The sequence below is a fragment of the Chenopodium album genome, chromosome 27, assembly GCF_948465745.1.
Source record: "Chenopodium album chromosome 27, dcCheAlbu1.1, whole genome shotgun sequence".
In the NCBI taxonomy this organism is placed as follows: domain Eukaryota; kingdom Viridiplantae; phylum Streptophyta; class Magnoliopsida; order Caryophyllales; family Amaranthaceae; genus Chenopodium; species Chenopodium album.
In genome coordinates, this window is record NC_137860.1 from 25,143,748 (window position 1) to 25,168,105 (window position 24,358).

Here is a 24,358-nt window from a genome sequence, read left to right on the forward strand (position 1 = left end):
AAGATCTAGAAAACATGATCACTTCGCGTACATCCACTATGAATTTATGGTTCTCTGAAAATAAAAAGCAATTTCAATAACATGCTATTTTGCACACTATTACTTTTATAAAATGTTGTGGGTCGAAATATAATCCAACACCAAATACTTTTGCACTATTCATGGTTTATTGACTAGCTAGAATATCAAAGAGGAATCACACTGTGGTGCTAAGAGGGGGACATATTATGCTAGCATCCGGCTACACAATTGGACGAGCGCATTGTATGCATATCACTTAGGTTGTATGCTCATTGCTCAAGTGATGTGCCTTGTCCCTCAAAAAAAAAAAAAAAAAAAAAAAATTAAAAAAAAATTAAAAAATAAAAGTGGTGTGCCTTGCAATGGGACAACGAGGAGCTAACCTCGGAGCGCCACAACGAGGGTGTTAGTGGCTTAGGTGGGGAAGTGTTGACAGATTCCCCAATGCTCGACACAACAAATCTCATGAGGCAACCTCCCTATACACGTGTGCTTATAATGATCCATGTCTTGGTGTTGTTTCCTCTATTATTGTTATAGTGCTTGTTGCTCGTATGGGGAAGGCTAACCTGAATCAATCCTTGGGAATTCAGACACGACAGGAGCAATTTAGCTCGTCCCATGACATTAAGCAATGATGTAATATTAGTAGGAATATGGCCGTGGTTAAGCTGTATGAGCCGATTTTCAAAGACTAATTCTTTTTTGCTATGAGAAAGAGATCAGATTTGACAGTAGAGCAGAAGTTTATCATCCTTCAAAACAAAAAGGGCTTCTTCTACAGTATATGCAATGTGGTGGCTTCACTCTGGTTTGATCTTCATTATCCAGCTCTTCATGTACGGAGTCCCCTCATGATTTTAGGGTCCAGGGGTCTTCCGGGCATCAATTCTCTGGTGTTAAACAATATCGAAAATTATAAAGATACAACAATGGGAAGACAAGTTTTAAAAGCTGATTGAATCACTGATATCACTCAAGCCGAGTTTTAGAGGTATAAAAAGTCTCAAAGCCCTTGAATAATATAATAGGGAGTATGGAGCAACATCATTAGACTACAAATACTGGATGTTGCCAACTACAGTTTCTGCAGTCAATATTCTTCAATGCGTATTTTGGAAATCATTCCATTGACAGCTTCACAGTCCTCGATACACTGAGAACCATGCCTGACCCTGTAAGAATGATCCCATAAGCACTCTCTGCATTACTAGTTTCTCTTGAAAGGATCAACACTTTTGAGCACACAGACGATCACAGTAAGACAGTTGCAAAATCGGAAAATCAGAGATTCAGAAAATGTCACAGCAACAAAGGGAAATTTTTTTGACAGTAAATTTTTTTTTTTTTTTTTTTTTTTTTTTTTTTTTTTTTTTGTAGAAGCATTGACAATCAAAGAAACGACACTAGACAAAGAAATTCATAGTTTCAGGCATAATAAGCATACAGAAACTGCTCATGATCTTTTTGGAGCAGTGGATGCACATACAGCTGCAGCTTTATTCCATGTAAGACTGAAAAAATAAGAGTTAATTATACGTCAATCTGCAAGATGACTACATGAGCTTTTAATTCCCAATATCCAGCACCAATCAAACCAGTATAATCTAAGTATGACTTCCACCCAACATCTCCAATTGTTTTCTTCCCTTCCTTTTTCAGTCAGCTGATCTGCTGGTCTCTGGTGGAATTCTTCTTGTTGAATTTCTCCAACGATGAATATGATCATTATGAGTCCAGTTCTCAAAGCTTGTCGGACTCTCACTCTCTTTTGCCTTTGCAATTTCAACCATCATGTATTCACGACCTTCACGAGTAAATAAAACTGCAACATGCCAGAGCGCACAAACACACACACACCCAAAAAAAAAAAAATATTCATGGCCCTGCGATTGAAAAACAGAGTTCCACGATATAAAGATTTGAACCTTTATATAGTTTATCCTTTTTTCTGGCATTACTAAGGTAAGGTATCAATAGACTGCATAGGGAATAGCTTGCACTTTCAACGAAGGGGACTAGAGTAAGAGTCATGCAAAACAAATAAATAAAATAAAAATAAAAAAACATGGCAAAATTACTCTAATTAGCACCTTATTTAAACTAGTAGAACAAGGGAAAGCAATGATTGACAAACTTCTTTACGCATAAAAAATTAAGGATGAAACTCAGCATCATCCCCCGAAACACTATACGTTCTTTCATAAGTCCCCAAGATCACCAAATAACCATCGTTTTATGTCTCCAAGACCTTCAAAATATCCCTATGACATGCAATATAAGCCTCTGTAAAGACACATATTTAGGGAGATGGAATAAAGTCTACACAGGAACACATGTGAACAGGGGGGGGGGGGGGGGGGAGTTTGAACAGCTTGTAACTCCAAATGAGCTTCCATCTCAAAACTAAATAGTAATGAGAGGAACAAACCCCCTAAATCATAAAGTGATTACTATCACTTCTAATTCTTAGTGTAGAAATGTTTACATGCCCACATGTGCAGTGTTGGATCTCTCAACAAAGAGGTATAAAACACAAACAAGATGCCAAAAAATGTATTAATCCATTTGTCAAATAATTATGCTGGCAATACAATCTTAATGGTGCAAAGGGAGAAAACAAAATCTGTCAAACTAAGGAAATTAACCATGATGTTCCTCTTGATCTCCACTGCAAGTGTGAGATACTGAGGGGCAAAAACTTCTTTGAGTGACAATGGAAAGAAACAAATAGTGCTATAACTGACAAATTAGACTAAACATGACAGTCAGATTAAAAGACCATTGATATTTCCCTTTTCCCTTTTGAAACAGATACTATGACAAGTAGTTATCAACTGATTGCAATAATTTCGACTAATTTCAACTAAAGTTCCAGACACAGACCGAATCGATCAATAACATGGTACGAGAAATGCGAAATAAAATGGCCAGTTAAAATAAAGGGTTGTTCCAGGCCAGCCCACTGAACAGGACAAGGACACAAGGAAACAATATGTGCTCTGCATTGCCAGGTTTGCTGCAGTTAGACTACAGGATTGTGGACTTGCCTCACTCTTATTATGAGAATCTCAAGCCCAAGTACACTGGAATTTGTTATATACACCCAGGTGCACCGTACACCCAACCCACCCAAGGTTAGTTTTTGCTCTTCATTTGATGATTAAATGAAAAACAATCATCAAAATGAGAACAATATACTCATGGGTGTACGGTGCACCCGGGTGTATAAACAATCTCACCAAGTACACTAGATTCAATATAAGCAATACAAATGGTGATATGAAGATCTTTTGGTTCCCTTGGTTAATTATGAAATATCACATTTTTCAGGCTGAAATTACCAGTCATGGTTTGACTTTGACATGGCCCAATAGGATGTCTTTCTTCCTCGCTATGCTAGTTCATTGAGCATTCCACACTTGATATTCAGCATGCCCGTCAGAAATAAGTTTTTTGTGCAATCCTGGTCATAAAACAGAGCAGCACTTAGCCATTTTCAAAAACAAAAATCAAACAAAGTGAACTGTGATATTACAGTCCCGAAAATAAAATTTAATAGGCAGTTAGGCACTAGGCAGTAAAATCGTTAATATTCAGTCTTAATATATATGCTGTCTCCTGTCTTCATTTAAGCTGCTTCAAACGTTCTAATATAAATTACAATTAAAAGGATATATACTTTTCAGTGGATCCTTTGTGGAAGTCATACAAAAATCAGAGTAAAATGAAACTTATTCTCGGTATTTAATATCATCTGATATGGTTTTATTGCAGGATCCAATTCTCTTAGATAAACCTACTAGCATATTGTACATGCTAATGGTATACCTTTTGTTTTCTTTTCTTCAGGTCCTATAATTTAAACTAAAAGAAGGAAAAAAAATAAAAAAAAGGATCTTGAAGGGATTAAGATTACAGCAATTATTATACCAGTCCAACCAGAAAGTATAGAGTGCGCTTACATAAGTTATAGAGCTCACTCTATGAACCATAACCGAGCAAATTAGACAAATTTACTCATTGATCCATGTAGTAAGGATATAGAGCCTGCTCAAGTCAGGTTCAGTTTGGATTATATTGGTTCAGGTCATAGTCAGACACTGGGTCATGAATCAACTTAGGCAAAGTCATATTGGAGTCTAGTGCAGTAGTGCTAACACCAAAAAAAAATAAACATAATGGAGCCTAGTGCAGGCTAGCTTATTAACAAGAAATCTATACAGTCAAAGTTGATCTTTGGATCAGGTTAGAGTTAAAAACACTTCAATTCATCTAAGTTCAACCCAACACCCTCATACAGGCAATGATATACTATGGTCATCTTGGGTAAAAAAAAAAAAAAAAAGGGTAACTCTATTGCTGTCAACTAGAAACAATTAAATTGACGAAGATGACCTAATCCTGAATTTCCAGGACCAAACCCAACTTGACCTAGGATGACCAATTGCCAATATGACCTAAAACTGACAACGCCTAGACTCAAACACTGGAATGGACAGATTTATCTTATTCATCGTCTTTCTTGATTTTTTAAGGGTTGGGGTGTACAAACTAACAATATTTAAATACCCTGTTTATACACAATAATTTGCCAATTTAAATTGTCACACGCAGATCATAGATAAATATAGAAGATTGATGAAATTAAAGTGACTGACATACATGTATTAGATGCAAATGTTTATAATTTAATTGAAAGAAGATAGGAGCAAAGTCATTAATTTGATAAAAAAAAAAAAAATGAATATAATAAGAATATTTGTCAAAGCTTACACCGAGATTGTAAAACAATTACTAATTTGCAACAAGAATTTCTCAAGAATGACACTTTTTGTAAAATCGAGAAGTTTTATTATGCAAAGTAGTTGGAGTAACTAGTATGTACTTAGTTAACATTAGCTAAAGACAATGAAAGATGGACCACGGGAAGATAGCATGATAAGGTAGTTTAAGACAGCTACTATTTTGGAGAAGAAAGCGTTTTCATTGGCTTTACAACTTTCAAAACCAAAGATGGGTGGTAACCTGGTATTACAGATGTGGTGACCCATTACGCTGAACATCTATATGTCGACCTAGTTTCAAGAGGGTGGGGGGGGGGGGGGGGGGGGGGGGGGGGGGTGGGGGTTTGCCAATTCCTAAATAAACCTCAATAAACCTTCCACCCTCTGTTCACTTAATTTTTTTACCCTCAATCCTTGCTTTTACTTAGGCTTGACATGAGTGACATCTAACTAGAGACCCCAGGTCCCCAGCCACCAGAGGAACTTGCAACGACAACAGCCATACCACCGGAAAAGTTTTCATATAATACACCATCATTTATTAAGTACCTCGAACCTACATTAAAGTTTCACTTACTCAATGCACACATATTTAGGAGCGATGAATCAAAAAAAGAACATACAAAGGTTTGATTAGTTATATGTGAATATAAAAGAAAAAGTGGGATTTGGTAGATTAAAGGTGAATAAAAGGAGATAAAGGGGTTTTGGGTTCAAAATAAATAGAAACTTGGATTTAGTTAGAAATGAATAAACGTAGAAAATAGTAGTGTTTGATTAATTATATGTAAAATATATAACAAAACAGTAGAGAAATGAGATTTTCGGAGGCTCTTTGATCGGCTTTCAGCTTTTTCTTTTTCTTTTTTTTTTTTTTTATTATTTAGCCAACCAACCAAAAAAACTTGTTTGGTAAATGACTCTTTCAACTAGCTAAAAAGCCGGCTTTTCAGCCAAAATGATAAAACTACTTGAATTAGCTTGGATTACGGCTTTTAGGCCTAATTGATTAGAAATATTTCCACAGTTATTTTATTTAGTTGCAAACATTTTGTTTTTCACATTTGTCATCTCATTATTTCAATCAATAATAGCTCTAATTATGCATTTGTAAAGAAATTAAAATTAAATTTAGTAAAGTACACAATGAGATGAATATGACCTAAAAAAGCTTGGAAGAAGCAGATTGAGAGTGACATCACTGACATGAGTGCTTTGGGATTGAGGATAATAAGGTATTGGATAGAGCGGTGTGGAGAGAGAAAATTCATGTCAACGACGTGTCATGATTATATATATACTTTTTAAATTAATCTGAGTATTTACTTTTATTGTTTTATCCCAATAGTGTTTTATGAACAGTATTGATGTCCTTTACTAAAGTTTTCTCAAACCTTTATGATTTTGACTCTAAATGTTTTAACCACCTTTTTATAACTTTCTTGAATTTCATTTTATGTTCACTTTTAAAACTTACTTCATTTAAAATAAAAAGTGAGTAGAACAAAACGGAAGGAGTACAAGCTAGGATATCTTAGACATATAACATTAAAATTTGTTTAAGATACTTATTTAAATTAGGTAATAAAGTGTTTATAATCATCAAGTTTTCCGTTTTTTTAAAAAAAGTTGAATGCACTGGGAAAAACTAATACTTCCATAAAACATTTACTCCATATACTACGTATGTGATAAAAATATACTTCGTATATCGGAGTACTTTGTAGTATGTGCACCAGCAGCCTAAGTGATAAGAATATGCTTTCCTATAAACTAAGTTGGATGCTACTATCACCAATATTACGTTCTCAGATCACAGAATGTCTACAAAATAATTGCTATGCCATATATGTGGTCCAAGAGAGAGTAATGTGCAAAAACATAGCACCAATAGTTGAATGAGAAAATGCTAGATTGTTGAGACTCTTTCCATCCTAAACTTTATAATACTAGAATAAAGACTAAATATTATCCTTAATATATAGAAAAAATATAGTAGTAGAGACCGGTAGAAAGCATGAACAAATAGAAGAACAACAAGAAACACAAATTCAAAGCGATATGCTACTTATGTTCTATTTGCTTCATCTGATTTGTTTGAAATTGTTTTATTTCATTTAAAATCATTTTATTTAATTTGAACTCAAAGTATATTGTCTAAACTCTTTTGAAATTTCATTTTACTTATCTAAGCTTATTTTATTTAGTAATACTTAATAATTTTAGTCTGATATTATTTTGTCAAAACTTATCTAGATAAGATCAACTAAGTTAAATGGAAAACTTTTGTATACACCCGATTTTCAGTAATTTACTGAACAACGGGTTCACTTTTGTCAAATTTAGTGTCACTTTTGTCAAATTTATTGTCACTTTTGTCAAATTTATCAATTAAGCATAAATAACTCTTATATGTCAGAACAACTTTTGTGCATTTTTGTGTAACTTTTGCGCATTTTATTGTCACTTTATAACGGATGGTCAGTAATTTACTGAACATCCGTTTTATTTAAAAGTTTGTCAAGTTAAAATAGGATGAAACAAACAAACAAACAAACCCTTATTGTCATCCAACAGTTAGAAAAAAACAAACAATTAATTTGAAAAAAAAAAATTTGAAAAAAAAAAGGGCAAGTGGTTAATGTTCTCTACTCATACACCTAATGTAGAGTCTTTTCAAACTTAAAATAATATACCTAATGTACTAAGAATAAAGCAATTTAATAGAAGATCTTATATTAGATTCTAATTTTAATGAACAAAACCAAATGTAAAGACTTTTTTCAATAAAAGGACTCGCTTTCAATATTTCTGGAAATATTATTTGGTTGTATAGTATAAAGGAATATAACTGGAACCTTTTTATAAGATCTAAGAGACAGAGATAGTCAACCTGTTTCAAAGCACCTAGCTTTCTTGATTTAGTAAACTTTGACACTTTAAATACCAAAATGCATGACAGTGAAGCCATCTCATTACTAAATATGACAGGGAATCAAGTGGGGTTATGGTATGCACATTATTGCGGCTCCTAATGTTCAGAAATATAAATAAATCATTTTAAGCAGTGACCATGCTTTCAAAGACTCTATGAGCAATGCAAGAGCTGCTATAATTATGAAAGTGTCTTCATCACACATAGTCCTTGACAGTAAAGTGTACACTCCTGAGACAAGGACATACAAGATATGCTAACACCTTTAATTTTCAGATCTCGACAGCATGTGAACACAGAAAATCCTATGATAATTTTCGGCGTAACTAACCATTTAGCTTGCATGATTAGACGTGAAGATACTCCCTATGTATGGAATCAGTTGAACCCGTTACGAGTCTCACAACCTCTAATTGTCACAAGAAAGACCATACACACTGTACTGCATGGTTACCTCTCAAAAGATCAATCTTTTTACATGTTCACTACACGAATTTTAATTAAGGCCTCACACAGCACAGTGCTAATACAACTGATTAACCTTGTCAGTCAGACCAGTGCATTTAAAAACAGCTCTTAACAAGGCAAGAAGGGTCTTTTAGGAAAAACAATATTGAGCTCTAATCATAGTACAATTATGAAGGATGGAGTAACAAACCATTCCAATCACTGAATGAAGAAGATATGACTAGCCAGATAATTCTAACGAACATACTACTCGGAGAAGCCCAAAAAGGAGCAAAATAGCTCCTTTGTTTCATTGCTGCAGGCTGTGCATGACACACAATATTATGCTGAAGTGAGATAAAAGAGAGGCATTTAACAACAGTTCTTAACACTTTGCCAGGCTTTATTTGTACCAAAACCTCTCAAAATTTAAGCCTCTAAGATTTTAAGATGATCATAACACTAACGCAAAGCTCAAACAGACTATTTTATCTAACCCATTGTCTCTGCATAAAAATCATTTCTACTAACTTGTGAAAATCCACATAAATCCTTCAACTTATACTAAATCATATACAAAGTATTGTTTCTCATCATAATCCAAGCACATTCTCCCACAATTGTCACATTTTTTTTGCCTTTTTATCTGATAATTAGGAAAACCGATATACTCGTCTTAGTAGAGATTAAGACTGGACAGCAACAATCCAACCCTGTGGAAGCCATCAATATAGAAAGAAAGTAGGCAGAAATGTTCAAAAAACATCAAAACAATACCTCAAACCATTAGTTTGGGGTTGATGAAAATTGACCTATCAATTTCATGGCTGAATGACTGAGATGTACAGAAACATTACAGCAAATATGACTGAAACAAAGTCTATAGAAACAAACACTGGTAGATTCACAACTAATCAGACTAAAGTGATGACCAGATCATGTCAACTATAACTCTTGTAAAACTGAAATAATGTAGCCATTACCAATGTGCAACAAATCTCTTGCAATCACAACTTTTACACCCCAAACATTAGCTTATCCCAACAATGGCCAGATAACCAAGTGTATTGCATCCATAATAAATAAATAAATAAATAATAAAAAATTAAAAAAAAAACAAATAATATATCAGCTAAGACTATACCAACAGTATCTCCACTACATGATTTGAGAAATCGCAATTAATGAACAAGACAATAGTATAAAATAATATTAATATAAAAAAACAGTTCCAAAAATATATTAAAGTAAGGTGACCCTCTTTGTGCACAAGCCCAACCAAACATATAGAATCTGAAAGCTCAAAGGTATCATATTGATGCCTAGTGCTATTGAAGTTTTTGTTAAATTAAAAATAAACCAAAAAGGATGAGTACACATAACCCAAGTTTTACGATTGCTTATTTTATCTTAGTATTTACTTTAATTATTTTTACTCAATTCGTGTTTTAACAACTTAACTGATTTCCTTTGCTAAAGTTTTCTCAGATCTTCATGTTTTTTTACTCACGTTTTTACCACTCCTTTAAAACATTCTTGAATTTTAATCTTGGTTTTTTTTTAACACTCTTAAAATTTTCTTGGATGCTCTTTCTTTTCCTCACTTTACACACCTTTTTTACAAACTTTTTCAACTAATTATCTTGTTATGTCCTTTTTTCTATATCGGACGGTTCCTTATGACAGTTCATATTAGCCAACCCCAAATCAATTTGGGACTAAGGCTTTGTTGTTGTTGTTTTTATAAATATATACGCCCGCATGGTAATACCCGCGGTTGATTGCATATTCAAAGACAGTAAACCCTCAAGTAGCTAAGAGCATTACCTGTGTACCAGCTGCTAACTACGACTTAGTAATTTCCCTGAGAGCATTGAGCTGTCCAATAACACCAAAAAAGAATCTCTTACTCCAAATAAACAAATCATATACACAGACAGAAAAGTCAAACAACCATTCCCCCAAGCACTCCCAGAGAAAAGCCAATAAATATGCCCTTTTGTCACATGAAAGGTGCTAAATTCTCTTTCCAAATTTCTCCCTACACCACTTCAATATTTCACCTCACTCCCTCTTACTACTTCAACCAAGATCTTCTGCCACACTAATTTTGTTTCATCTCAACTATTAGCTAAAAATCAACAGACACATAAATGGATCGGAACCGATTAACTTCCCAAAGTCTTACAGCAGAAGAGTACACAAAACTGGAAGATGTCATAAGCACATGCCATAGTGCTAATTTGCCTCCAAACAAGTGCACATCTTTAATAATCCAGCGCATAAACGCACCGGCAAACATTGTTTGGCGGTATGTCCGAGCCTTTGATAACCCTCAAGCTTACAAGTATTTGATCAAGAGTTGCACAATGAGGGGTGATGGAGGGGTAGGTAGTGTGAGGGATATAACAGTAATCTCAGGACTTCCTGCAGAGAGGAGCACTGAGAGATTAGAGATGCTTGATGATCAGAGACGTATATTAAGCTTCAAGGTCCTAGGGGGTGAACACAGACTTATGAATTACTGCTCTGTCACATCAGTAAATGAAATAAAACACACGGGGAGGGTTTACACCATTGTCTTGGAATCCTACACTGTAGATATACCAGAGGGAAACACAGCAGAGGACACAAAGATGTTTGCTGATACTGTAGTAAAACTAAATCTTCAAAAATTAGCCGAGGTATCAGAGATGACAGCCTCTTGAATGCTGAAGATCAAAGGGTGATGAGTGCAAAATTGTTGAATGGCTAGGTCTAAAGCTGGATTTTGACTCTGTCAGAGATTTTTCTCTTGTTAGTGGGAATGCTGTTACATCTTGTAAGTTGAATTTTTCCACACTGTATTAGATAGTTGTTTTAAGCATGCTGATTGGTTGAAAAGCAATATCTCTGATGATCCAGAATACTCTATTTTTATAGACATAACCAATTTGAATTAAGACGGTTCTCTAAAAAAAGAAGTCAAAAGAGTCTAGGCTGGATGTCTTAGTGGTCTCGAAACCCTTAAATTACTCAGCTAGCAGACATAAAACTAGATTGAGATATGCTTGCACTTCATACATAATTAACCTTTGCACTAGAAAAAGGTTCCTCAAAACTAGCAGCATTAGGTCAGTTGACTGTTTCTAGGAAGGTTTTTCAGCAAAAGATAACAATATACATGCATATACCTCAGCTATCTACCATATAATACTATTTCCTTTTAGAGTTAAAATTTGATTAACCCTTAGCAAAAGATTCAAGGATAACATGATCAATAATATAACCCAGATTGGATGTCAAGGGCTTTCATTATTGAACACATGATCGCATGTCAAACAAGGTTTTTTTAAATTTATATTTGACAATAATTTGTTAGTGAAATTTTCTTACAGTAATAATAAATAAATTTACTACCTTCGTTCCAAATTATTTGCAATGATTTGACAAAAAGTGCGAGTAGAAAATGTCTAATCGGTGCAAATAATTTGAAGCGGAGGTAGTATTTAAATTGATATGTTGTGCGGGTCCTAAATAGTAAGCTCTATTTTTTTCACCTTAAGAGAATAGTTTCAAGAGAAATATGTTAAAATCCTCATTCAATAATACATAAGCTTTCCACTTGCTACTATGTCAATACAAAAGACTTTAAAGCTTATTAGCATGAAGAAATTCATGTAAAAAGAAAATAAACATTCCTTGTCTAAAAGATATAAAGAAGAAACAACTTTTAGAATTTTCAATATAAAGACTTTTGAAAGAGTTTTTTTTTTTTTTTTGAAAGAGTTATTTAACTACAAAGAAGATTGAAAAAGTATAAGTCATGGAATATTTGTTCACATAAGGTTTACTAGGCAATACTTTTTTGATAGTGAGAACATGCAACTGTTAGAAATGAACATATGGTTGATAGGTTCTAATAAGTGCAAATAGAATAAAGGTTATCAGAGTTCAATTTCAGCTAAAATAAGTTCTTATAAGTTTTAATAAGTTTGATCCAAATTGAAAAACACACCCTAAGTGTCAAAAAGATTTACACACATACACTACTATTTATCACATCCTTATTTAATTTTGTTTTTGGTAGATAAAAAGCACATTCATCCAAGAGATTGTTACCCAGGTATACACCCACTCGATATCTTCCATTTTCTCTCCATCTACTCCCGGCAAGGTCAAATGTAACTCCATTCCCATAGCCTCCTTACCAGAGCGTCACGGTCGTCTTCTTACATAGCCAAAGCATCTTAAGCGATTCTCCCTCATCTTGCACTCAATCGATATAACCCCTACTTTCACGTATTATCTCATTCATCAACCGATCCTTTTTTATATGGCCACACATCCATCACAACATACGCATCTCCGCCACATTCATCTTATGCACGTGGCAATGCTTAACGGCCCAACATTCTGTACCATATAACAAAGCAGGCCTTATTGTCATTCGGTAGAATTTCCCCTTTAATCTATGGGGTATGCCGGGAATCACATATAAAAAAAAAAACATGTCGCACTCTTCCACTTTAACCAACCTGCTTTGATCCTAGGAGATACATCTCCATCCAATTCTCCATCCTTTTGAATGATAGATCCCAGATTCCCAGATATCGAAAGACCTCATAACCTTAGACAATCTACTCATCCAAGGTGATCACCCTTGCCTCATTGTTTCCCACACCGCTAAACTTACATTCCAAATACTTTGTCTTACTTTTGCTCACCTTCAAGCCACGAGACTCCTAAGTCCGTCTCCACAGTTCTAACTTACTTTCCACGTCTTCTTTCGTCTCATCAATCAATACAATATCTTCAGTAAACATCATGCACCATAGTATATCATCTTGGATAGGATTCATCGATTCGTCCATAACTATAAGAAAACGAAAAGGGCTAAGTATAGAACCTAGATGAACTCCAATTGTAATTGGGAACTCTTTGGTCTTCCCAACAGTGGTCTTCACACTAGTACTAGCTCCTTCATACATGTCCTTAATGATGTCAACACACTTCTGCAAAACGCCTTTTCTCGTTAATGCCCACTAAAGATCTCCCTTGGTATTGCAAAAAATCAATATTTGAGGGAACGGCATGTTAGGCATAGTCTATTAGTAGTAACTTAGGGTATAAGCTAGAGGTTTGTTAGGAGGGATAATCTGAGGAATAAGGATATGTTGAATATTGAGTGGTTTGTTATTGGGAGAGAGTGAGCCTCTCGAAAGCTCAAACTCAGGAGAGAATCCACCTTTCGAAAGTGGAATCATCATTTAATTTACTGTATTCCCATCTTATCAATATAATAATCAATTTTCTTCGGAAAATTTGCCAATTACTACCGTGTATTAAAGCCACTTTGCAAATTACTACCGCGAAATAAAAAACTGTATTCCCATCTTATTAATATAAAGAAAATTTGCCAAATACTACTGTGAATTAAAGCCACTTTGCAAATTACTACCGCGAAATAAAAAACTTGTGACTTACTACCATAAAAACCTTTAAAAATTTTATTTTACTACCAAGTTTCACTTTAACTCAATTATTATGTTATTAACTTACATTTAACCCTTACTTAAGCAAAACTAGAGAAAAAAATTTAAAAAAATAATCTAACCCATGGTTACCCCTAAACAAACCCAATTCCGCTCCCTCTTTCTCTCTCTTCTTCATTCTCTCTCTCACTCTCCCTCTCTCATCTTTACTCTGGCTTTGAATCTCATTTTCCAAGCTAATAGATTTATTCTCTTCCAGCAGCCCCAAAATTAAGTCCCTTTGCCAAATTGTCATTTCTTCATCATACCAAACAAAGTATATGCAACCCTTTGTATTGTTTTTCGCATCAAAATCTAGCTAGACAAGCTTTAAACCTCCTACTGGGGTTTTCTTTGGTCCAGGGCTTCAACCCACACTTGCATTTCCAACCCACTGACCTTGCCCCTCTAAACATCTCGCTGTCACAATTATGGAGTTAAAAAAATAAAAAATAAAAAACTGCATCACTAATAATGTTCAAATCGTAGTTAGAAAAATACAATAGTTCTAAAGTAATTAACCAAAATCGCTAACGAAAAACCCCAAATTGAAAATTTCCAAAAATACGTTAAACCCTAGATTTGAAAACAATTTCACCAAATTTTTGATAAGGAAATTAAACAAATTGATCGTTTCCCTTGGATTGATTAGAGTATAGATGGGAAGAATAAGTGGTCAATTTAGAGAAACAACTTTAATATCAGAGATTTCACAAGCCCCCGCTTTGCAATAGGTAGCGGTTCTAATGGTGAAGATTCTGAAGAAGGAGAAATGAAGGAAAGGGGGAGGTTTGGTTAAGTTAGTTAGGGGGTTAACCATGGGTTAGAATTTTTTTTTTTTTTTTGGTGGTTAAATTGCTTAAACAAGGGTTAAACGTGAGTTAGTGATGTCATAAAGAACCTAAAGCAAAGGTTGGTAGTAGAATAAAAATTTAAAAGTTTTTATGGTAGTAAGGCACAAGTTTTTTTATTTCACGGTAGCAATTTTCAAAGTGACTTTAATACGCGGTAGTAATTGGCAAATTTTCCTTTTTTTTTTTTGATTTTTGCCATTGTTAGTGCTGTAGGAGGAAAGAGTCTTTGAAGCAAGATTTCAGTCAAGAAAAAAACCGACAGTTCCTCACAGGTATCATAAGCTTTCTCCAAATCAATTAAAACCATAAGTAGATCCTTCTTGTCCCGATAGACCTTTATTGGTTGTCTTATTATATGGATAACCTCCGAAGTCGATCTTCCAAATCCAAATTGGTAATCTAAGACCTTCACACTTCTCCTTAACCTTTGTTCTTTCACTCGCTCCAAAGTTTCATAGTAAGACTCATTAATTTGATCCTTGGCACAATCTTCGACATCACCTTTGTTCTTATACAAAGATATTAAAATACTTATCTTGCACTCCAAAGGCATCTTATTACATCCCTAAATCTCGTTGAAAAAAGTTGTCAACCATTCAATTCATCTTTCTCCCAAACATCTCTAAACCTCAATAGGAATGTCATCAGACCCAACCGCTTTCTTCAATCCCATCTTTTTTAACGTCATTTTGACTTCTCCCTTTTGAATTCTTTGCATAAACTCACAATTAACCATATCATGTGGGACACTTGTATCACCAATGTCTTGAGTCGATCTCCTAAATAGATTATCAAAGTAAGACCGCCACCTATCCTTTATCTCCTTGTCTCCAACAAGAACTCTGGTGAATATCCTTCACACACTTGACCTTTCCAAAATCCCACGTCTTCCGATCTATAATACAAGCAAGCCTATAGATGCTTTTTCCTCCTTACAATTGGCACACAAATCAAGTAAATTAGAAAAAGAGAGTATTGATGAGGTAAGTGGATATAAGATAAATTAGGATAAAATAAGAGAGATTGTGTAAATAGGTGGGTGGATGTAATAAAGAGAGATTGTGTAAATGAGTTGGTGTACGCAAGAAGAAAAGTTGGTGTACGTAAGAGAATGAGTAGAAAGGTTTAAATATCAATTGACAAACTAATACATAAGCAAGTGTTAGTCAAACTAATGAATAGGGAGTAGTATTTTGGGACATCCTATAAGGGAATTGTAGGATAATATACTGGTTGTATGGGATAGAGCCATACAGAACTTTAATTGTGATGAAAGGTCACTTTAGTCATTCCCCTCGGAGCAACTTTGTGTGATGGTAGATTGCAAAAGTCAAGGTATGTCATTAATGATCATAGGGAACTGTTTAGGTACACAGAAGACTAAGATTGTTATGCATGCATGTGGATTGTCGGGTTGTTGATTGAAGAATATCGTTGAGATCAATTCTAAATATACTCCATCAAAATAGTTTACTATACAAAGTAGCTATTTATAATGCTAGTCATGGTGTAAAAACAAGGTCACAACGTTCTGGTCATGCTATAAAAAATGGCTATTTATAATGCTAGTCATGCTAGTCGGGCCTTATCGTAAAGGATTTCAAATTGCACGGACCTAAATCGTCCATATCAACAAGCGGTCTTTCAAACACCCACGATCACATCTATTAAATGTTCCAACCCCAAATCATCAAACATTGAAAGTTACATCTATCACTTAAAAACTACTTCCTATTAAGAGAAATAGTGAAGATTCCCCATGTCTTCCCACTAATGGGCTAATGGCTCTAATCATATGTTATTCTACTCTAATAATTCTAATACCATACAACTACAATAAAATCCTAATGAGACTTTGAAATCAAAACTGTGACACAGTCTATCATATCCATTCTCTGATGTCCTGCGATCACAACTGAATTTGCATTTTCAAACCATGATACAAGGAATCCCAAGAAAGTAACACATGAATTGGATTTAGGTGCAATGTAAAGATATTCTATAGAGGTTTGCATTAGATCAAATTTAGAGCCTTTTGGCCGTAGCATCAAATATATAGGCAACTTCTTATAACTATCAATTTAGTACTTTTAACCAAAATCCCACAAATTATAGAACACTATGGGAACAGAAGTATATTTTGCCCCCTCTTACCTTAACCATAAATTACATTGTTAATAACATCATCAACACATAAATAGAATCAGGCCCCATCTCAAACAACTTGGAGAACTCAAAATTGGGTACCACATAAATTTGAATGTTACGATGGATGTGTATGAACACCGTAAAGAATATAATTAATAATGGAAGTATTTGAAAGAATGTTAGTTTGCTATTAAGGATGATATAGGAAAGATACAATCACGTTGCTATGGGCTTGTGAGGTGGCAAAACTTGTAACTCGAAGGGAAATGGAGAATTATGACCATGGGATTTATAGAAGAAACCAAGGAGGCCAAAATCACTCGGATGAAGGTAATTAAGGATGATATAAATAAATTAGGTTCATAAGAACATATAGTACTTAAATTTTGCTTTAAAAAAAAAAAAAAATATAGGGAAAGAATCTTTGTCAATTAACTAAGGAGATGAATTCGATTTAGTTTACCCAACCAAGCCCAAATGCCCCCTCCACCTCACCATTGGGATTAAGACTTTGGTCAAATAAGTAAACATTCAATTTGAAATTCCTTGTCGGAACAAAGGAAGAATGATATATTTATGCTTAAATCTAAGGAAAAATAGAGTATCAAAGTACTCCCTCCGCTCCCTTATTTTCATTTTAGATTGTCACAATTCAATTGCCCATTTTCCTTTTCTGGGAAGGTCCTCAAGTTAAAAAAACAAGAAACCTTTTCCTATATTTCCCTCTTTTTATCTGTCCCATACTCCCATTGTCCCGACTTACTCTCTTCTTAAATTACAAAAACTAAAGCATATCTAATACTTTGGTATTTTATTCAACAAAGGCCAGCCACAAGCCCACAAGAATTCCCTTGATCTATGTGCTCAAAAGAAGTCTGTTATCGGTTAGGGGCAAAGTGAGTAAAATAGGACAAACCAAAAAAAAGACGAAAAAAAAGCTTGATAGTTAGAAGGATGACTGGATGATACAGTTTATTAGCCAATTTACATATTTTCTTGTTAGGAAAAGCTGCTTGAAAATCAATTTCCAAAATTTTAAGACATATTTAACATAAAGCTATTAAAGATCATTAAAAACAATGGGCGGCAGCACATCTCCCTTGCTCTCAAACTAAAAAGGTGCACTTGAACAAATTATAATTAGCATCACATGATCAATAATATGTGTACGCGCACACACACAGGATGATTCATTGGCAAACAGAGTAAGAAATTTGGCTATATAGCTACTTCTTCACAAACATACCTCCAAGTTATCCATCAAGAAAGAGCATGTGCTTTTATGTGGCGTCTACATCAGGAATCTCATCTGAGGAATATAGGCATTAAATAATCGTGATTGATTCAATCCAACGTCATGATTCCAAATTCCAAATTCCAAATGGCAAAAAGTAATTTATGTGGTCTTCAAAACCTACATAAGCAAGAGCCAAAATGATCCCAGTACAAAATTAATTAAGTTAATAGAACCTCATATGCATGTAATTGTAAAGTGCTTATAATTTCTGGTACTACCTTAGCAGAATGTACAGTAATTCTTGCAAGAAAATTACAGCAACTTCAGACTGGAAAAAAAAATGTAATCCAATGATTCCAAATTAGTAGCTAAAGGGTAAAACCAAATCAAGCAGGCTACAATAGAATAGTATATTTGAATGCTGCCCATGAGCACAATGAACACACAAAAAGATAATATATTTGCAAAGATCATAACATGCAACTGGAATATTTACTACACAAAAACGTTTCAAAAAGTAATCATTCATTCTATCAATAGATAATCTCTGCTTTTACGGTTTGAAAACCAAAACTCTACTCTTATCACAAATAGCTGAATTAAAATTTCTATTGACCATATAGCATATGCATTTGATCTTCCCAAGTCCATATGTGACAAATTCAAAGGATATTTAGCTAAACATGGAAAAAAGGTCATTAAATCAGATTCAGTTCAAACCATATTTGAGTGATGAGTCATTTGATATGGTTTCGAGTAGGCCCGGTAATCAAGCAAATCGAGTCAAGAACGGTGTGGATCAATTGGCCAATAGCTAGTTGGGTCATAAGAAACTCGGCCAAAGCAGATTATGCAAATTAATGATGGGAAGGTCATTACATAAGCATGGGAAAAATGAAAGACGAAAGAGGCAAGAGAAAGTACTAATGAATACAAACCCTACATGTAATTTAATTTATTTATTTTTATTTTATCATAACTATTTTCATACAAAAAATTATTGGGCAATTATATTGACCTAGTCCATTAAAATCCTATCCAATAAGATTCTTTTAAATTGGCCCTAAACCTATACCCATTGAATCAACTTCTCCAAAAACCAATACAAGTTTTGGGTCATATTTAGATAAATCGTTGATTATCACATCATCAACAATCATTCAATATAAGTTGCATTAATTTCAAGGTATATTTCATTTCTGTATCCAAATTCTGGGCAAATATGTAAGCCATATGCTTAGTGCAGAAATAAGTAATTTAAACCAACTTGCTAGTTAACTTTTATGAGAATAACCAACTTGCTAGTTAATTTTTATGAGAATAAGGTTGTTCCCCATCATATCCAGCCCATTCCCATTCCCTATATTGACCCATCCCTGTGACTCAAAATCTCCTTTTGATGATTTTGTCAGCACTATTTATAACACTGCCTTCTTTTAAAATTAAAATCCTCTTCAGCTAATACTAGAAATTCATTTCTCACTGTAAGCATTAGATTAGATAGAAGTGTAAGACAAAATGGATTTTGCTGTCAAATATGATGAAAATGGTAGGACAAATTAAATGAGGTGGCCAAACATACCATGATGAATGAGAAGCACACAAAATGGAGATTGTTTACATGAAGACACAGGAAATCAAATCTACAGATTATAGCATCCAATGAAGAACATATTATGGCATACCGTCCTTGAGACATTCAATTGAAACACTTATCAACTGATTACTTTTCTGCCACCTAACTCCACATAATAAGAGTTCATGATGTTTGTCATGTTTCTTCTTAGTTGGCATGTTTCTTTAGTCATGTTTGTCAATGAATAACTTCGACTATTAATATAATTAATTAACAGTAAGCAAAAAGGTTATATGTTGAAATTATATAACGAGATGATTTATCAAGATCCCACATGTCACATGACTATGTTTTATCATCACGTATGAATCACACAAGTTTAATGGCTCTTTTTATTTTTAATGATATAAATTGACAAGTTTAATGGCTCTTTTGGTTCATGTAGCCGAACCCACTTATGGGATTAAGGCTTTGATTGATTGATTGACAAAAAAAAAGACAAAGATTAATTTTAAACTATCGCTTCAACTTAATGATCCATAGGCACTTTTTGCCCAACTGATCATCTTTCTTCAATTTTATTTTATTTTTGCTAGATAATAAAAACGTCTTGGCTTACTATGAATTAATACTTGCTTATCACAAAGTCTGCCTAGATAAGTTTTTCAAGTAAAATAACAAATATTAACGTATACTAGCAAAAAATTCATCAGATAGTCAAGCCCCAAATTTTATTTCTTTAATTCTTTTTTTTTTAATTTTTTTTTGAAATTAAAGAAGTGCAAATGCATCCACTTGGGGGATTGTCCAAAAAACAAAGTAGTATGCTAAAAAAGAATGAAAAAAGCATCACGAATACACAAACATTCTGGAAGAAGCTTGGTTATCTTTCTAAACCTTGTATTCAGAAGTTGAACTATTCGGTAAAATCCTTTAGCAAGCGCAATCCGCATGATATACATCCTATCATTAGCACTGACCAGATGAATTGAAAATAATAGAACATTCTAATGCCTTTAAGCTTTGTTATTCGCAACCTAAAATTTATAGTATGCCAGAGGAAAGTTGTGAATATAGTAGACCATGTAATTCCCAATGATAGCTACATAAAACAACAACAGTAGTGAGGAATTACCAGATTACAAAAGAGTGAAGTCTGCTTCAATTTTCATTTCTTGGTGCAGTACTGGCCTGATCACCATCTCTGGCAAGATATACAAGAATGTAAGTAAGATATTTGTCCTGCGAAAGAATGTCCAAAACAAAAAGGAGAATTGAGATAAGATTATAAAATAAATAAATAAATAAATAAAAAACAAGATAGATGAGGCAGTAAATCACAAAAGATGGAGACGGTAAGATAAAGGATAAAAAAATCTATACACAAATTCCTTCAAAATAAGAAGCCATACACAGAAAACCGATACAAATCGCAGAGGCATAGAACTAAAGGCAAAATAAACATTGATTTCTACATAGACATTTTAGGCAAACTCAATCAAACTAAGCAAGAAATATAACCAATAAAGGTCCAAGGCAACTTCAAAGATATAAAATGTTTTGGTGTAAATAACATCAAAAAGAAAAAAAAAAGGCAATGTAAGGCACTTCATAGTAGTCATAAATATAGTAACCCATAAAAATGATACAGATATGCTACAACAAATGTACCCAGGCACTGGCACACCAAAGTGACAAAACTGTCCAAGAAAGCAACAACTGAAGAAGAAAACTAATGATCTTACTAAAATGATCGAAATCAAGTTCACTCACGTTGCGAGCAATGAACCAAGGATTTCCAGTTAACTGCCACTATTATGCTATATATCTACAACAACCAGTCTTCCGTTTTTGCATTGGCTAGTTTGCTCACATTTTACTCTTCTTAGGTTTACAATAACTCCGTAGTATAAAAACATAAATAAATAACATTTACAGCATTGTCTAGATTAGAAAACACTACAACATAGTTTTTTTTTCCCAGTGTAAGGTCGGATGCACCACAATATTGAGACTTTACCCAAGATCAAAATAGGAACAAAAAACCGTGTGAAAGTTGACCCAACACAAAAGCACGATCCAATCCCACAACAATATTGAAATTGAGGGTCTTGAACACAATGTTTTAACCCAAAAACTTGAAGACCCACCATTAACACCTACATAATAGATTTAAGTGACACCAATACAGCTAAACACAAAATTACCCGACCTTAAAGAGTTGCTCACTTACTCGTATCAGACATGTCTATCAGAGTATAACAATGAATATTTAACTAAATTACATAGACATGTGTACATGTATATCAAAAATCAAATACCTTACAAGCTTCTTAACATTATGTTCACAAAGCCATGTGATGCAAAATAAGCAGACAGCTATGAATTATTGAAATGTGCAATTGAATTAAGTTACATATACTTATTAAAATATTAAATATAAGTGACAATGTCACAAGAATAATATACATTCTTAGAAACTAAAATAAAATTAAAAATAATAGATTTGCATATGATAAAATAACCCCAAATCCCAACATCCTCAAAACTATTAAAAATTCATATGTCGGCAAACAACGGCACACTTTAGATCAAAGTTTAATACCCACTTGATTAAATTAAATCAAAGAAAAGTTCCCATTTTTTATTTTATTTGAATTCTGATCATAAATCAAAACAAATCAGCTGTTTCTAGAGACCACCCAGAAATTAATTGTTCCCCATTTCAAAAAAAATCTACACTTTACACAACCTAAGATTGAAAACTACAGTAGTACTAATGTTGGAAAATGGGATTAATTTGTTGTTTTATTCTTTGCTAATTACAAGGCGGATCAAACTCAATAGAATTTGAACAACATGAAATCATGAATTAAAATAAACACTTCAATTCAAATAAAATAATACCATCCAATTAAAATAAACATATAATAGGACGATGTTAGATTACATTAATCCTAGATTAACCCTAATCAGCAAATAATAGAAATAGAATAATCAAAATTAGAAGGTACCTGTGGTTGATGTCGGCAAGACGAGCGTAACCCATGTGGCTCGCCGACCTCCTCTATTATGCTTGCTTTCGGTGGGGATGATCTGCATTTCTGCAACTGATTGTTACTGGGCTGGTTTTCCTCATTCCATTTTAATTTTATTTCTTTTTTGGTTGCGGGTAGAAAATAATGTAGACAGAATTTAATCCGATGCTAAACTGTCAATAGTCCAAGTCCAAGGCTAGTAGAGGGTCCAAAGTTAAATGAAACACGATTTTTTGACTTATAAAACCACAACAACAACAAAAAAACAAAAAAAAACAATTATGTAATAAGAGGAAAGAGAGAATATTAGAGAGAGAGATGTATACGTAGAGAGGTAATTGTATTCTCTATATACATCCATTTCATGAGTAACCTATATATATACATGATAGAATATTGTAACTTATACGGACAATGAAGAGTCCATTCATGAGAGGGTTAATGTGACAAAATGACATATGGAGGGTTACAAGGATGTTATTACTACCATACTTAAGGTAGTCATAAAAGAGATATTTACAAGCTATAATGGGCATACATTATTATTTGTAACACTCCCCCTTGGATGCCCATTATCTAAAGATATTTAATGCGCTTATATGTTGCCTCATTAAAAACCTTTCCAGGAAAAACTCAGTGGGAAAAAACCATGGATAAGGGAAAAATAGTGCAGCGCGCAATTACTCCCCCTCATTAGTATATTGACAGGCTAAAGTCGTATCACCTAATCAAAAGTAATTACCTAAGTCCTCTAACTAAAGTAGATAGGAAAGTAGGATCGAATCCACAGGGAAACTAGTCTTTCTATTCCTAATTAATTAATAGTAATCTAAATTATTAATAACAATTTGTTGTGATTTAAAGATTATACTACGAAGAATATAAGTAGGGAGAATAAAATAGGAGGAATCAATGAATTAAAGACCTAGGGCATAGGTTCACCAATAAATAATACTCCAGGGTAAAACATAATAACTAATCATCAATGCATCAATTAACCAGATTACAAAGGGTTTTCGCTACGTATTACAATCACAGAATTAATCTACCGGTATTAAATCTCATCTCTCGAATCTCGACTTAACCATTTATAGATTAACCTGCCTATTGAAACTAGACTTAAACATCAATTCTCATCTCTCGAATCTCGAATCAATATTGTCAAACTCATGCATAAAAGATCAGGCCTAATTCGAATCAATATTGTCAAACTCATGCATAAACTCATGCAATTCCCTATAAAACTCAACCAAAACTACGAAAACACTAGAAAACACATATTAGTAATAAAAGTGGCTCTAAAGAGCCAAAAACACTACTAATAATGACCAAGGGACGGGGGTAAAATACTACATAAATTAGACATATCATATATCACTGAAGATCTTTGAGACGACGCAATCCAATACGATAAACTAACTTTTTAAATTAAATGTTGTGGTCAGAAGAGCCTTAGTGAATAAGTCTGCTAAATTTTCACTTGAACGAATCTGCAATACTTTTATATCTCCATTCTTCTGAAGATCATGAGTGAAGAAAAATTTGGGTAAGATGTGCTTTGTTCTGTCACTTTTGATATATCCTTCCTTAAGTTGAGCAATACAAGCTGCATTATCCTTATATAAAGTTGTCAGTGCCTCTTTCCCAAATGATATACCACAAACTTCTTTTATATGTTGAACAATCCACCTTAACCATACACATTCACGACCAGCCTCGTGAATTGCTAAAATCTCAGAATGATTGGAAGAAGTAGCTGCAATGGTTTGTTTCATGGAACGCCAAGAAATGGCAGTACCACC

General features: G+C 33.8%; 1 long non-coding RNA gene and 1 pseudogene across 3 annotated transcripts; one reads left to right on the plus strand and one right to left on the minus strand.

Moving 5' to 3' along the window:
- Window positions 1-838: 838 nt before the first annotated feature.
- On the minus strand, window positions 839-22,959 carry LOC145620505 (uncharacterized). 3 transcript variants are annotated; one of them, XR_014108247.1, is made up of 6 exons: window positions 22,533-22,959; window positions 20,654-20,760; window positions 18,221-18,270; window positions 17,952-18,119; window positions 3,366-3,487; window positions 839-1,907 (listed from the first exon to the last, which is right to left on the minus strand). It is a non-coding gene; the product is annotated as an uncharacterized LOC145620505 (long non-coding RNA). The 3 variants fall into 3 exon arrangements; XR_014108246.1 differs by adding an exon at window positions 10,018-10,068 and having other exon boundaries at window positions 839-3,487; XR_014108245.1 differs by having other exon boundaries at window positions 839-3,487; window positions 22,533-22,958.
- LOC145620504 (abscisic acid receptor PYL2 pseudogene) lies at window positions 10,100-11,228 on the plus strand (annotated as a pseudogene).
- Window positions 22,960-24,358: the final 1,399 nt, after the last annotated feature.